The sequence below is a fragment of the Stegostoma tigrinum genome, unplaced genomic scaffold (assembly GCF_030684315.1).
Source record: "Stegostoma tigrinum isolate sSteTig4 unplaced genomic scaffold, sSteTig4.hap1 scaffold_212, whole genome shotgun sequence".
NCBI lineage: Eukaryota > Metazoa > Chordata > Chondrichthyes > Orectolobiformes > Stegostomatidae > Stegostoma > Stegostoma tigrinum.
The window spans coordinates 171,451-187,858 of record NW_026728149.1 but is presented as its reverse complement, the minus strand read 5'-3'; the positions used below and the strand labels follow the sequence as shown (position 1 = coordinate 187,858).

Below are 16,408 nucleotides of genomic sequence, written 5' to 3'. Positions count from 1 at the left end.
TTATCCCATTAAGATCAAACTACCCTGCATACCCTTCATTTTACTGTCCTTCATGTGCCTATCCAAGAGTCGCTTAAAAGCCTTTAAATGTATCTGACTCCATTACCACTGCCAGCAGCGCATTCCACACACCCGCCACTCTCTGTGTAAAGAACTTAGGTCTGACATCTCCCCTGTTCCTTCCTCCAGTCACCTTAAAATTTCTCCCCCTCGTGATAGTCATTTCTGCTCTGGGAAAAAATCTCTGACTATCCACTCCAGCTATGCCTCTCATCATCTTGTATACCTCTATCAAGTCACCTCTCATTCTTCTTTGCTCCAATGAAAAAAGTCCTCGCCCCCTCAACCCTTCCTCAAAAGACCTGCCGTCCATTCCATGCAGCATCCTGCTAAATCTCCTCTGCACCCTCTCTAAAGCTTCCACATCCTCCCTGTAATGAAGCGACCAGAACTGAAGGCAATATTCCAAGCGCTGCTCCATCCCCATGAACGAATGCTGGATTCCAAATCTCTTTCCTCTTGATGCTTTAAATTCATTGCTGTCTTTCGTGTAATTTCATACTTGAATTCACCGGATCAACTTGCCCCTGCATTTCTGAGACGCTCACAGGGACCGGCCCCCGCAGCCCTCTCCCACTCACGGCGATTTGCCTCCGCAGCCCTCTCCCGCTGGCGGCGACCGGCCCCCGCAGCCCTGTCCCGCTCACTGTGATTTGCCCCCTGCAGCCCTGTCCTGCTCACGGGGACAGGCCCCCTGCAGCCCTATCCCGCTCAGGGGGACCGGCCCCCGCAGTACAGTCCTGCTCACGGGGACCTGCCCCCGCAGCACTGGCCTGCTCACGGCGATTTGCCCCCGCAGTCCTGACCCGCCCCCGCAGCCCTGTCCCCCTCAGAGGGACGGCCCCCCGCGGCCCTGTCCCGCCCACGGGCCCCGGCCCCCCGCGGCCCTGTCCCGCCCACGGGCCCCGGCCCCCCGCGGCCCTGTCCCGCCCACGGGCCCCGGCCCCCCGCGGCCCTGTCCCGCCCACGGGCCCCGGCCCCCCGCGGCCCTGTCCCGCCCACGGGCCCCGGCCCCCCGCGGCCCTGTCCCGCCCACGGGCCCCGGCCCCCCGCGGCCCTGTCCCGCCCACGGGCCCCGGCCCCCCGCGGCCCTGTCCCGCCCACGGGCCCCGGCCCCCCGGTCGGCATGGAGGAGTTGGACTGAAGGGTCTGTTTCACTGCTGTACAACTCTACGACTCTGCCTCTCTCTCTCTCTCTCCCATTTTCTCCAAACCCACCCCCTGCCCCACACACACAATCTCTGTCTCTCCATCTCTCTGTGTGTGCCTCACTCTATGTCTCTGTATCTCTCTCTCTGTCGTCTTGTCTCTGCCACTTCGCTGTGCACTTCTGTCTCTTTGGTCTGTGTGTGTGTGCGCCCCTCTGTCTCTCCTCTTGTCTCTGCCTCCCTCTGTGTGTGCTTCTGCCGTTCTCTCTCCCCTGTCTCTCCGTCTCTCCCTGTGACCTCTCTCTGCCCCCTCTCCCCCACCCCCCTATCTTTCCCTGTGTCTCTCTTCCTCTCTGTCCGAGCCTCTCCACTCGCTCAGCAGGCAGCGTTCTGGGTTTCGTTCGAACAAAGTTTAAAAATCTCTGTTTAAACCCAACCCATCCACAATCAGACTGCATTTCTAATCCCCTCTCTCTCTCTCACACACACTCTGTCTCTTTCTCCCTTGCAGTCAATCCCCTTCCTCTCCTGTTCCTGCTCACGCCTTTTTCCCCCTCTCCCTCGGCGATGAGTCCGCTGTCTGGATCCCTTTTCCCGGGACGGGCTGAGGACCCAGGGTTTCGGCAGCGGGGATCATCACACCACGCTCCTGGACCCCGACAACCCCCTGTTCTCCAGCGGCCTCCGGCATGACCACCGGGCTAGGAGCAGGCATCCGGGCTGCTGGAGCGCTCGCTGCTCATTGGCTCGGCCCTGCGCCGCCTTTGCCAGGAGCGGGGATCTGAGGTGGGAGAAGGCCTCTTTGCCCGGCTCCTGGGCACAGCTACCTGCCTGAACAGCTGCCTGGCACCGAGCCTGCGCTCCCCGAGTACCTGGCCGCGGTACGCGACGCCTTCCGTGGCTGAGCAGCCGACAACAATCTCCGACTGCAAGGTCACAGCGGGGTTTGGGGTGAAGGGAGGACTGGGGACGTGAGCACGATCCCTGTTTCACACCCTGCGCCGCTCCTATCACAAAGCGAGGGGTTGGGAATGTATGTTTTGGGGGTGAGAATACCCCTCCCCGGGTGAGGGGAAGGCTGGGGACATTGGGAGGGTGTCTATTATACAGCCCTGCGCGGGTTTCCGTAGCAGAACTGCCTACAGCTCTCCGACTACAAGGTAAAGGGAAGGAGCGGGATGGGATTGGGTAGGCGTTGGAGGATAGCCGTCCTGGAAGCGAGGGGACATGGGGAGAGTCACTATCGTACAGCCCTGTGACTGAGTGGCCTACAGCTACTGCAAAAGGGTCGTGGTGGGGGTTGGGTTCGGAGAGGGGTGTTGTCGGGAGGTTTGGGGTCACGGGCAGCGCTGCTTTCTGCAGCCGAACAGCCACTGCCACAAGATGAGATGGGAGGAGGTTGAGGAGTGAAGGGATGCCCCCTTCCCCCGCGGCTGTGGGAAGTGGGCTCTTTATCGCACCGCCCTCCGTAGCCGAATAGCACTCCGACGACCAGGTGAGAAGGCAAGAGGGGCTCCCGGGGATGAGGGAAGAACACAACCACTGTCAGTATAAGGTTAGGGGGTGAACATATCCCTTCCTGGGGCTGAGGGGAGCTCTTGATGCCCTGCACCAAGCGAACAGCCGAGATCGACCCGCAGCTCTCCGACTACAAGGGGACCCTGTCCCAGAGGCTGGAGCATTTCTAGCCGGAGCTCGGAGAGAAAGGGTCATCGCACCCAAAATGCTACCTCGGTACTTTTTCTTCACAGATGCTGAGCATTTCCAGCAACTTGTGTTTGCATTTCTACCCGGAGGTGGGTTTGTGGAGAGTCACCATGGGACGCGAATGGGTGTGGGGTTGGGTGAGGCAGTGACAGAGACTGTCGAGAGAGAGGGAGAGAGGCAACTCCTGTGTCACGGTTTGGAAAATCTCTGGCAGTTCTTAATTTCCCTCTCAGCCGAAGGCGCTGTGTGCTTTGGTTTCCTTTCCTCTTGTACTCTCTCCCCCTGTTCATAAAGCCAGAGTGAGAGAGAGTGAATTTGTGGTGGGAGAGAGAAAAGGGACAGAAAGATGGAAATAAAGGAGCATGACAAGGGAGTGAAATTAGGGCCAGCAGAGGTGAGAGAGGGGGTGAGAATCAGAGGGAGGGAGGAAGAGCAAGAAAACACAAACAAAAGAGAATGGGAGGTAACGAGGTGTTCGTGAGCATGAACACAGCAGGACATGCAGCATCAGAGGCCAGGGAAGCTGATGTCAGGATGTCTGCTGTGTTCAACTCCTCCCCCCCCCACTCCCCGCTCCTCCTCCTCCTTCCCCACCGTCCTCCTTCTCCTTCCCCTTCCCCACCGTCCTCCTTCTCCTTCCCCTTCCCCACCGTCCTCCTTCTCCTTCCCCTTCCCCACCGTCCTCCTTCTCCTTCCCCTTCCCCACCGTCCTCCTTCTCCTTCCCCTTCCCCACCGTCCTCCTTCTCCTTCCCCTTCCCGACCGTCGTCCTTCTCCTTCCCCTTCCCCACCGTCCTACTTCTCCTTCTTCCCCCGTCGTCCTCCTCCTTCCCCCCCCCAGCCACCGTCGTCCTCCTCCTTCCCCCCCCCCGCCACCGTCGTCCTCCTCCTTCTCCCCCACCCCACCGTCGTCCTCCTCCTTCCCCCCCCCCCCACCGTCGTCCTCCTCCTTCTCCCCCCCCCCCACCGTCGTCCTCCTCCTTCTCCCCCCCCCCCCACCGTCGTCCTCCTCCTTCTCCCCCCCCCCCCCACCGTCGTCCTCCTCCTTCCCCCCCCCCCCACCGTCGTCCTCCTCCTTCCCCCCCCCCCCACCGTCGTCCTCCTCCTTCCCCCCCCCCCCACCGTCGTCCTCCTCCTTCCCCCCCCCCCCACCGTCGTCCTCCTCCTTCCCCCCCCCCCCACCGTCGTCCTCCTCCTTCCCCCCCCCCCCACCGTCGTCCTCCTCCTTCCCCCCCCCCCCACCGTCGTCCTCCTCCTTCCCCCCCCCCCCACCGTCGTCCTCCTCCTTCCCCCCCCCCCACCGTCGTCCTCCTCCTTCCCCCCCCCCACCGTTGTCCTCCTCCTTCCCCCCCCCCCACCGTCGTCGTCCTCCTTCCCCCCCCCCCACCGTCGTCGTCCTCCTTCCCCCCCCCACCGTCGTCCTCCTCCTCCCCCCCCCCCCACCGTCGTCCTCCTCCTTCCCCCCCCCCCACCGTCGTCCTCCTCCTTCTCCCCCCCCCCACCGTCGTCCTCCTCCTTCCCCCCCCCCCACCGTCGTCCTCCTCCTTCCCCCCCCCCCCCACCGTCGTCGTCCTCCTTTTCCCCCCCCCCCCACCGTCGTCCTCCTCCCTCCCCCCCCCCCCCCCCACCGTCGTCCTTCTCCTTCCCGCCCGCCCCCCCCCCCGGTCCTCCTCCTCCTCCTCCTCCCCCCTCCCCGGTCCTCCTCCTTCTCCTTCCCCCCCGACCCCGGCCCTCCTCCTCCTCCTTCCCCACCCCCGTCCTCCTTCTCCTTCCCCCACCCCCCCCACCCCGTCCTCCTGCTCCTTGCCCCGTCCATTCATCCATCCATTCCTCCCTCCCTCCCTCCAGCGATCCATTCCTCCTTCCCTCCAGTCAGTCAAAACAACAAAGCAAATTACAGCACACGAACAGGCCCTTTTGCCCTCCAAGCCTGCGCCGATCAAGATCCTCTGTCTAACCTCTCATCTGTTTGCTCACGGTCTGTGTCCATTTGCTCCCTGCCCGTCCGTGTACCTGTCCAAATATATCTTAAAAGATGCTCATGTGTCTGCGTCGCCCACCTCCACTGGCAATGCCTTCCAGGTGCCCACCAACCTCTCTGTAAAGAACTTTCCATGCATATCTCCCCTAAATTTTCCTCCTCTCACTTTAAACTCATGACCCCTAGTAATTGAGTCCTCCGCTCTGGGTGGCAAAAGCTTTTTGCTGTTCACCCTGTCTATACCCTCATGATTTTGTCGACCTCAATCAGGTCCCCCCCAATCTCCATCTTTTTCATGAAAATAATCCTAATCTACTCAACCTCTCTTTGTAGCTAGCACCCTCCTTACCAGGCAACATCCTGGTGAACCTCCTCTGTACCCTGTCCAAAGCGTTCACGTCCTTTTGGTAATGGACACAGTACTGTAAATGTGGCCGAACCAAAGTCCGCTACAACTGCAACATGACCTGCCAACTCTTGTACTCAATACCCCGTCCAATGCCATATGCCGCCTTGACCACCCTATTGACCTGTATTGTCACCTTCAGGGAACAATGGACCTGAACGCCCAGATCTCTCTGTTCATCAATTTTCCCCATTTACTGTATAGTTTGTCCTTGAATGTGATCTTCCAAAATGCATCACCTCGCGTTTGCCTGGATTGAACTCCATCTGCCATTTATCTTCCCAACTCTCCAGTCTATCTATGTTCTGCTGTAACCTCTGATCGTCCTCTTCACTATTGGCTTCTCCATTCCTCCCTTATAAGGTGATGAGTCAAGACTTAGGAGGCATAGAATGGGTTAGCAAAATGCAGGGGATGGGGACAATTGAATTGTGGAGCTGGTTTCAGGAACAGATATTGCGTGTTGTTGATAGGCACGTCCCTGTCAGGCAGGGAGGAAGCGATAAGCTAAGGGAACTGTGGTTAACTAAAAAAAACTTGTATCTCTAGTTAAGCAGAAGAGGGAGGCTGATGTGATGATGAGACCAGATGGTTCAGATGAGGTGATGGAGAGCTACAGATTAGCTGGGAAGGATTTAAAGAGAGAGTTAAGAAGAGCAAGGAGGGTGCATGAGCAGACATTGGCAGGTAAATAAAGGAGAACCCGAAAGCTTTCGATAGGTATGTGAGGAATAAGAGGATGTCTGGGGTAGGCATAGGGCCAGTCCAAGACAGAAGTGGGAAGTTGTGTGTGGACGCTGTGGAGATTGGAGAGGTGCTAAATGAATATTTCTCATCTGTTTTCACTGAGGGACAGGAGAATATTGTAGAGGAGGTGACTGAGTTAGAGGCACTAGAATTGAAAGGGTTAAGGTTAGTAAGGAGGAAGTGTTATCAATTCGACAAGGTGTGAAGGTAGATAAAACCCCTGGGCCTGATGGGATTTTTCCGAGGATTGCCTGGGAAGCGAGGGAGGAGGTGGTGGAGCCTTTGGCCTTGATCTTGGAGTCCTCATTGTCTACAGGTTTCGTACCAGAGGAGTGGAGGATTGCAAATGTTGTGCCCTTGTTCAAGAGGGGTAGTAGGAATGACCCAGGCAATTATAGACCTGTGAGCCTTGGGTGTGTTGGAGGAAAAATTTTGGAAAGGATTATAAGAGATAGGATTTATAATCATCTAGCAAGTAACAATGTGATTGGAGATAGTCAACATGGATACGTCAAGGGCAGGTCGTGTCTCAGAAACTTCATTGAATTTTTTGAGAAGGTGACCAAACATGTGGATGAGGGTCAGGCAGTTGGCGTGGTGTACATGGACTTCAGTAAAGCCTTTGATAAGTTTCCCCGTGGTAGGCTATTGGAGAAAATACAGAGGCACAGGATTGAGGGAGATTTAGCCATTTGGATTAGAAACTGGCTTTCGGTAAGAAGGCAACGAGTGCTGGTTGATGGAGAATATTCAGCCTGGAGTCTGATTACTAGTGTGTCTCAAGGATTTGTTGTGAGACCACTGCTGTTTGTCATTTGTGTAAATGACTTGGACGCAGGCATTGGTGGATGGGTTAGTAAGTTTGCATATGACACTAAAGTTGGTGGAGTGGTGGACATTGTGGAAGAATGTTGCATGTTGTAGGGAGACTTGGATAAACTGCAGAATTGTCCCTAAAGTTGGCAAATGGAGATTAATACGGATAAATGTGAGGTGATTCACTTTGGGAGGACTAATAGGAAGGCAGAACACCGAGTCAAGGGAAAGATTCTTGACAGTGTAGGTGAGCAGAGGGATCTTGGTGTCCATGTGCATAGATTCCTGAAAATTGCTACCCAGGTAGATGGTGCTGTTCAGGAGTCTGATGGTGTGTTAGGTTGCAATGGTAGAAGGATTGAGTTCCGGAGACGTGATGTCATGCTGCAACTTACAAACACTAGTGCGGCCTCGGAATCGTTGGAACAGGTGCAGAGGAGGTTTACCAGGATGTTGCCTGGTCTGGAGCGAAGGTCTTGTGAAGAAAGGCTGAGGATCTTGGGTCTGTTCTCATTGGAGAGAAGGAGGCTAAGAGGGAATTTAATAGAGATAATATAAGATGATCAGTGGTTTAGATAGGGTGGACAGTGAGAGTCTTCTTCCGAGGATGATGACTTCAGCTTGTACAAGGGGGTGCAGCTACACATTGAGGGGTGATGGTTTTAAGACAGATGTCAGAGGCAGGTTATTTACTAAGAGAGTGTTAAGGGCGTGGAATGCTCTGCCTGCCAATGTTGTTAACTCAGCCACATGAGGGGCATTTAAACAGCCCTTGGATAAGCATATGGTTGACGATGGGGTAGTGCAGGGGAATGGGCTTAGATTAGTTCACAGCTCGGCGCAACGTGGAGGGCCGAAGGGCCTGTTCTGCGCTGTGTTGTTATATGTTCTATTACAGTTCACAGATTACTCTACCACACATTTTAGTGTTAAGTGTGAAGAGGATAATGAACGTCTGCAGAAGGACACAGAAAGTGTAAGTGAATGGACAAGGGTCTAGCAGATGGAGTGCAATGATGGAAAATGTGAGGCTATCCATTTTGGTGGCAATTCGGGCAAAATGGAGTATTACTTAAATGGTGAAAAATTGTAGCATGCTGCTATGCAGAGGGAGCTGGGCAGCCTTGTGTATGAAGCACAAAACGTTTGCAGACGCAGCTGGTAATTGAGGCAACAAATGGAATAGTGTCCTTTATTGCTCGAGTGATGCAGTTTAAAAATCGGGAGGGGATGCTCCAGTTGTATAGGGTGCTGGTGAGGCTTGATGTGGAGTAGTTTGTACCGTTTTAGTCTCCTCACTGGAGAAAGGATGTACTGGCACTGGAGGGGGTGCAAAGGAGCTTCACAAGATTGATTCTAGAATTGAAAATGTTGCTGTATGGGGAGAGTTTGAGGAGACTACGATTGCACTCACTGAAACTTCGAAGAATGAGGGATGTTCTAATAGCAACTTTTAAAATTACGAAAGAAATACACAGGAAAGGAGCACTGAAGTTGGTTCCACTGATGGGTGAAAGTACAACTCCGGGGCACAGCCTCAAAATAAGGGTGAACAGATTGAAGACTGAGTTGAGGATGAGCTTCTTCATCCAAAGGGTTGTGAATCTGTGGAATTCTCTGCCCAGTGAAACAGTTGAGGTTCCCTGGTTGAATGTTTTAAAGGCCAAGACAGATAGATCTTTGAACAGGAAAGGAATTGAGGATTTTGGTGAATGGGAGGGTAAGTGGAGCTGACTCCGCAAAAAGATCAGTGATGACCTTATTGAATGGCGGAGCGAGCTGGAAGAGACAGATGACCTACTCCTGCTTTATTTCTTCTGTCCATATGTCCTTAGATTGCCATCCTTGTCATTCCTCCTTCCCTGGAATAGGCCAGATCTGAACGCTGATCACTAGGTCTTTAAATAACTCCCACGTATCAAATGTCGACATGTACAATAAAAGCTCCTCCCAATTAATACTGCTCTGCTCCTACTTGATACTCCTTCCCCCAATTTAGTAGCTTCCCACAAGGTCCTGATAATTCATAGCTATCTTAAAATGTAAGAAGAGGCGATCACCTCGTTTGAAGAAGCTCCTGGTTCAGTGTTTTTCCCCATGTGGGAGTCAGCTACAGGTTTTCTTGTTCCAAGATTGGGGAGGAAATGGCCAAGTGGTATTATTACTGGACTGTTAATTCAGAGACTTAGATCACATTCTGGGGACCTGTGTTCAAATCCCAGCACAGCAGGTGGTGGAATTTGAATTGAATATAAAAGAAAATCATCAATGTAGAATCTCATGATGACCATGAATCCATTGCCAAATGTCAGAAAAACCCACCTGGTTCACTGATGTCCTTTAGAAAAGGAAACTGCCATCCTTACATGGTCTGGCCTACATGTGATTGCAGACCCACAGCCATATGATTGACTCTGAACTGACCCCTGGGCAATTAGGGATGGACAACAAACACTGCGTAGCTAGTGATGTCCTCCTCCCGTTAACAAATAAATACAATTGGATTCTACGTCTTCCAATCGAAGATCGTTTCTTGTTCTCACAGTAATTTCATCGCTGACAGTCAGTTTTCCTCCTGCCTGTCTTTTTGGAATGTCACGTCGCCCTGCACATTTACCTCCAGTGTTGATCTCCTTATAACCATGTCTTTGTAATAGCTCTCAAATCATGCCCGCCACCCTGTATGTGTGCTATTAATTTGTTGATTTTGTTCTGAATACAATGAGCATGTAAGCAAAGAGCCACTAATTTAGCTCTCTAACTTTATTTCACCTCTTGACAGTATTTACAGCTGTTTTCTGTTTGTACATGCTGTCTTTTCCAATCCCACACTGAGTATTGTTATCTCAATAGTTCTTGAATGTCAGATCGTGTGTATTCCTGGGCGACTCTGCTCGTGTGGTCTACGGAGTTGTGGAGGTCACAGTTCTAGGACAGCCATTTCATAGGCCTATGCTGCAGGTTAGAAGAAAAGACAATCTCTTGCTCTGAGCTCTGCAAACCAGGGCGATGTCAAAAAGGAAACAAGGTCAAAAGAATTTCAACAAGAATCTCAAAATTAACTGCTGAATTCATATAAGCATTCCGGGGATCGCCCAACTTAGTGGCCACAACATCCCACTTTCTATTCTTCACAAACAATCCAAAGGCTGAACTATCCGTATCCCTCTTAACGGTTATGTTTTTTGAGCTAATTTCTTGTTTCTAACTTGTGTGTATTTGTGGTGCCTTCTGACTTCTTGCATTTAGCAATTGATAAACTCACTCTCTCACTAATTTAGTAAAACCTAGTTTTATAGAATCCCCGGTGTGGAAACAGGCCATTCAGTTCAACAAGTCCGCAGCAACCTTGCAAAGAGCATCCCACCCAGACCCATCCCCATTCCCTACTCTATCCCTGTCAGCCTGCATTTCCCATGGCTAATATACCTAACCTACACGTATGTGGGCACTGTGGGTAATTCAGCATTCCCAATCCACCTAACCTGCACATCTCTGGACTGGTCAAAACAATGATTCAATATGAATTAGTTATAATGCAGCTGTTAACAGCAATCCTCCGTCCCTGTGTTGGAGCGAGATTTAACATTCAAGATCCAAAATGATACACTTGAACAAGGTAGTTCAAAACAGCCAGCTCTCTGATTGAGGTTGTTGACTTGCTCGCTGAGCTGGCTTGTTTTCATTGAGACGTTTCGTCACCATGATGTGTGACATCATCAGTAAAGCCTCCAGCGAAACAATGTTACTCTACTCTGTCTGGAATTTATACTGTCCGGTCTGTTACCATGAGTACTGTCATTTCGGGTTTTGATCTGTATGGTTTTGTATGTGGGGGTCCAATTGTATCTGTTTGTTGGCTGCATTATGGGTGGAGGATCACGCCTCTCATACGAAACTGGGACAAGGTAACCATAGTAGCCCAAGCCAAGCATAGACCCGCAGAGGGATTCTCGAGGCATGGTTCTCCACCCATTCTCCAATCTCACATTCTTGGTCTCTTCAGTTTGAATATGATCACTCAACCATAGCCTTTATGACAAACAACGTAGTCTTAGTTCCCATAATCTTCAAACAGGACTGTCCCGACAGATCCACTTGTTCTCATGATTTCGTCTTCTGTTGGAGGGATTCTGAAATGTCTGCATTCTTCCTCAACTGAGTATTCCTTGCGTTTGTGGTTGACAGAGCTCTCAGCTGTGTCCAACCCATCTCCTACACTTTGGCCTCACCCCTGATGATGTGCACTGGTCCTCAAAGCCCAACCCATCAATATCCACATCTAGAAGAACATCAGCCACGATTTCCAACAAGATTCCACCCCCAGGCAAATATTCCCCTCCCCTCTCTTGTCAGCCTTCCGCAGAGACCATTCCGTCAGGACACCTCAGTCCACTCTTTATCCATTCGCAACACCTCCCCATTACCCGACAGCACTTTCCATGCCACCACAGAAGGCATAATATCTGTCCATTTACTTCCTCCCGCTTCACTATCCAAGGCTTCCAGGAGAAGCAGCGATTTACCCACACTTCACTCAATCTAGTCTACTGTATTCACTGCTCACAATATGGTCTCCCTCTGCATCGGGGAGACGAAACACAGACTGACCAACCACTTGGCAGAACACCTATATTCTGTCCATAAAAATGGCCCCAGGTTTCCAATTGCCTGTCACTTGAGCACTCCATCATGATCCCTGACCAAAATCTCTGTCTCAGGCTTGCTGCAGTGCTCCAGTGAGTGCAAGCTGGAAGGAAAAAATCTCATGTTTGCGTTGCAGAACACCTCCGCTCGGTTTGCAATAAAGAACAGCACCTCCCAGTCGCGAACCATTTTAACTCCCCCTCCCATTCCTCAGACGACCTGTCCATCGTGGGCCTCCTGCAGTGCCACAATGGTGCCACCCAAAGAGTGCAGGAACAGCAACTCATATTCCGCTTGGGAACCCTGCAGCCCAATCGTATCGATGTGAAGTTCCCAAGCTTCAAAATCTCCCCTCCCCGACTGCATCCCAAAACGAGCCCAACTCATCCCCTCCCCCCACTGCATCCCAAAACCAGCCCAGCTTGTCCCGCCTCCCCAACCTGTTCTTCCTCTCACCTATCTCCTCCTCCCACCTCAAGCCGCACTTCCATTTCCTCCTGACTAACCTCATCCCGTTTGCTTGACCTGTCCGTCCTCCCTGGACTGACCTATCCTCTCCCGACCTTCCCACCGATACTCTCCTCTCCACCTATCTTCTTTTGTCTCCATCTTCGGTCCGCTTCCCCGTCTCTCTCCCTATTTATTTCGGAGCCCTCTCCCCAACACCCTCTCTGATGAACGGTCTAGGCCCGAAACGTCAGCTTTTGTGCTCCTGAGATGCTGCTTGGCTTGCTGTGTTCATCCAGCTTCACACTTTGTTATCTTGGATTCTCCAGCATCTGCAGTTCCCATTATCTCTGGATTAAGGAGAAGATAGGTGGAGAGGAGACAGACAGGTTAAAGAGGCGGTGGATGGAGCCAGTCAAGATGAGTGTACGTGGGGAGTTAGGGAGGGGATCGGTCAGTCCAGGGAGGACAAACAGGCTAAGGGGGTGGGATGAGGCTGGTAGGTAGGAGATGGGGGTAGGGCTTGAGGTGGGAGAGTGGATAGGTGGGAGGAAGTACAGGTTAGGGAGGTGAGGATGAGCTGGGCTGGTTTTGGGATGTAGGTGGGGAGGGGAAATTTTGAAGCTTGTGAAATCCACACTGATACCATTAGGCTGCAGGGTTCCCAAGCAAAATAAGTGGTACTGTTCCTGCAACCTTTGGGTGCCATCGTTGTGGCACTGCAGGAGGCCCAGGATGGACAGTCCATCTGAGGATTGGGAGGGGTAGTTAAAATGGTTGGCGACTGGGACGTGCAGTTGTTTAGTGTGAACCAAGCCTCCGCTTGGTTTCCCTGACGTAGAGGAGGACCACACAGGTAGTGGGAACTGCCGATGCTGGGGAGTCTGAGATAACAAAGTGTAGAGCTGGATGAATCAAGGGCTATGGGGAGAGTACAGGGAAGTGGAGTTGAAATGCCCATCAGCCATGATTCAGATGCCAGAGTGGACTTGATGGGCCAAATAGCCTTACTTCCACTCCTCTGTCTTATGGTCTTATGAACACAACAAGCCAAGCAGCATCATCCAGCTCTAAGATAATAAAATGTGAGGCTGGATTAACACAGCAGGCCAAGCAGCATCTCAGGCTCCTGAGATGCTGCTTGGCCTGCTGTGTTCATCCAGCCTCTCATTTTATTATCTTGGAATTCTCCAGCATCTGCAGTTCCCATTATCTCTCATCATCCAGCTCTACACCTGTTATCTCAGATTCTTTTGTGTCCAATTCCTGACAAAAGATCTGGACCAAAAACGTCAGCTTTCCTACTCCTCTGATGCTGCTCAGCCTGCTGTGCTCATTCAGCTCGACACCTTGTTATCATAGAGACAGCACATGTTAGGTGTCTTTGCTACATCAAGTTTTCTGAGTGTCATAACCTATATGACAATGTGTATCAGCTCTGAACTTATTTGTATGTTGAAGCCATTCATGTAATTTGCATGTGAATAAATTTACATTTGGACTCTGGTGAAATACAAAGAAACCTAGACTTGTTTGAAAATTAAATCGACTTAATTAATTCAGTCATATAATTGGCATAAAAATATAAGAAATTAATCCTACTCAAAATCTTGGAGATGTGTTTGTTTGGCATTAGGGTATTGAAGGTGGAGATGTGGTCAATAAGTAGGAGCTTGATGTAGATGCCCTTGTCATCTGGACGTTCCAGAGATGTGTGTAAAGCCAAAGAGAGGACATCGACGATGGATCTGCTGCATCAGTAGGTGAATTGCAGTGGATCAAGGTAATGTGGGAGGGTGGAGTTGATGTGACCCATGACCAACCTCTCAAAGCACTTCATAGTGATGAAAATGGTTGTAAGAGCCACTGGGCAGCAGTCATTTGAGGCTTCTGGAAAAATTTGCTGACGTTCAGTGCGGGGATCTTAAAGCTTTAGCATGAACATCAGAAAATTGGAGAAGCCTCGAGCATATGAGCACAGGTAGCTGAGGGTAGGGAGGGCGGGAATTCCAGAAATCAAAGAGGGCAAGACACAGAGAGAGAGAGAGAGAGAGAGAGAGAGAGAGACGGAGATCATAGTGAAGAAATGATTAGCCTGGTAGGCAGTGGAAAATACATGATTTTCCATGGAACATGCAGACATCTTCGAAAAACAGGACATTGAGTTTTCAAAGTTTTGGAAATTAGTGTTATAGTTCATTTAGAGTGAATCAAATTGCTGTTCACACCATTGCCATCACCTTGCCCTTGTCAAGACAGACATGGATAAAGTTCTCAAAGCTGATAGAAAATTGAAAGCACTGGCATCCTGTGACGATGGTACGTTTCCTTCCTTTAAAAATAATGCTTGCAGCTTAATTGGCATAATAAAGAGCACAGGGGCTCTGTTTGACGCTGCCGCCTCACGGCACCAGCAACTTGGGTTCATTTCCACCCTTTGACTATCTGTGTGGAGTTTGCACATTCTTCATGTGTCCGCATGGGTTTTCTCTGGGTGCTCCAGTTTCCTCCCACAGTCAAAAGACGTGCAAGGTCGGTGGATTGGCCATGCTAAATTTCCCAAGGTGTTCAGTGATGTGTAGGTTAGGTGAGTTATGGGTGGATGGGTCTCGGTGGGATGCTTTGAGGGGCAGTGTGGTTGTGTTGGACTGACGGACCTGTTTCCACACTGTAAGGATTCTCTGATTCATGATTCTATGATTTTACTGAGCACAAAGGTACAATATTAGCCCGTCATATTTGTCTCACCTCTTGACACATTGACAAGAAAGCTTTAATTTCAGTTTCTGTGCATTTTCAATGTGTCTGCTGTCTCTAACAAGGCTTGACTGTATCTCCTTCTCGAATGCACATCTCCTGTCCCCTAACAAGTAGAGGTGTCACTTGCTTTTCATTCAGTACCATCAGTAAAACAATAGCCTCCATATTATAAGATAATAAAATGTGAGGCTGGATGAACACAGCAGGCCAAGCAGCATCTCAGGAGCACAAAAGCTGACGTTTCGGGCCTAGACCCTTCATGAAGGGTCTAGGCCCGAAACGTCAGCTTTTGTGCTCCTGAGATGCTGCTTGGCCTGCTGTGTTCATCCAGCCTCACATTTTATTATCTTGGAATTCTCCAGCATCTGCAGTTCCCATTATCTCTGATACTATTTTAGCCTCCATATTCTATCCAGCGGCTTCTATTAACACTCTCACACTGTTCTTTTTTACCTCCAGGTATTGACCACTCATCATTTCTTATTCCTCTCCTCATCTCATCTCTCTCACATACGCTCTCTCGATCTCTCCTCTCCCTATTCTCCCCCAACACTTCACTCAGGCACAAACAGAAGTTCACAGTCACACTATGTTGCACATGCATATCCTATCCCTCATGCACAAACATACTATCCACACACACTGACCACGGACAGACACACGCGGGCAGACACACACGGACAGACACACACACACAGAGTCACGTTCTCACTCATTCATACTCCATACTGTCATACAATCATGCATGGTCTTGCACACATTCCGTGGCACACTTGCATGCCCTGTTCGCAGGATCTTTTGCCAATGTTCATACACTCAACTACACACAGACACACACACACAAAACTCTCCCTCACACACTTGGGGTTACAAATTCACTTGCTCTCAAGCTCACTCGCTCTCACAGACACTCTCACTGCCTCATGCATGCTGTTACACTCGCTTTTGTGCTGACTCTCGTTTACACGCTCTTGAGCACAGTCACTGGCGCACACATTCTGTCCTGCGCACACTCACACTTTCGTGCACTGTCTTTGCACTCTTGAACACAATCATATGTTCACCTCTCTCTTGCACACAGTCAATTTGATTAGAGTATTCATTGTTACATATGCCTAGGTACAGTGAAAAGTTCTGTGATGCATGCAGTATAGACAGATCATACCATACAAGGTGCATTAGTGAAATGGAACATAATGACAGCAACAGAGAAGATGCACAGAGAGCAAGATCAAAATTAGATTTAAAATTTTAAGTGTTCTATTCAGATGTCCAATAACAGTGGTGAAGAAGCTTTTCTGGGATCTGTTCACACATGAATACAAAGTTTTTGACACCTTCCCTTCAGAAAAGGGTAGAAGAGAGTGTAATTGGCGGGTGAGAAAGACCTTTGATTATTTCAGTTGCTTTCCCGAGGCAGCAGGAAGTATAGGTGGAATGAATGAGTGGAAGGCTGATTTGCATGATGCACTGTGCTGTGTTCATGACTCTGGAGTCTGTTGTTTTCTTAGGAAGAACAGTTGCCAAACCATGCTATGATATGCGTCCAGATAGGATGCTTTCTCTGGTACATCAATGAAAGTTGCCCTTTATATTTGAATTGCCTTAGCCTCCTGGGAAGTAGAGACATTGGTGTGCTTTTTTGCCCATTGCGACGATCTGGGTAGACCAGATTTTTCACAGTCATTGA

General features: G+C 50.7%; 1 protein-coding gene across 3 annotated transcripts in view; it reads left to right on the top strand.

Annotated features, from left to right (window-relative positions):
- The window catches only part of LOC132207929 (utrophin-like), a 195,639-nt gene that overhangs the window by 160,279 nt on the left and 18,952 nt on the right, over positions 1–16,408 (top strand). The gene's annotated exons all lie outside the window — the stretch shown is intronic.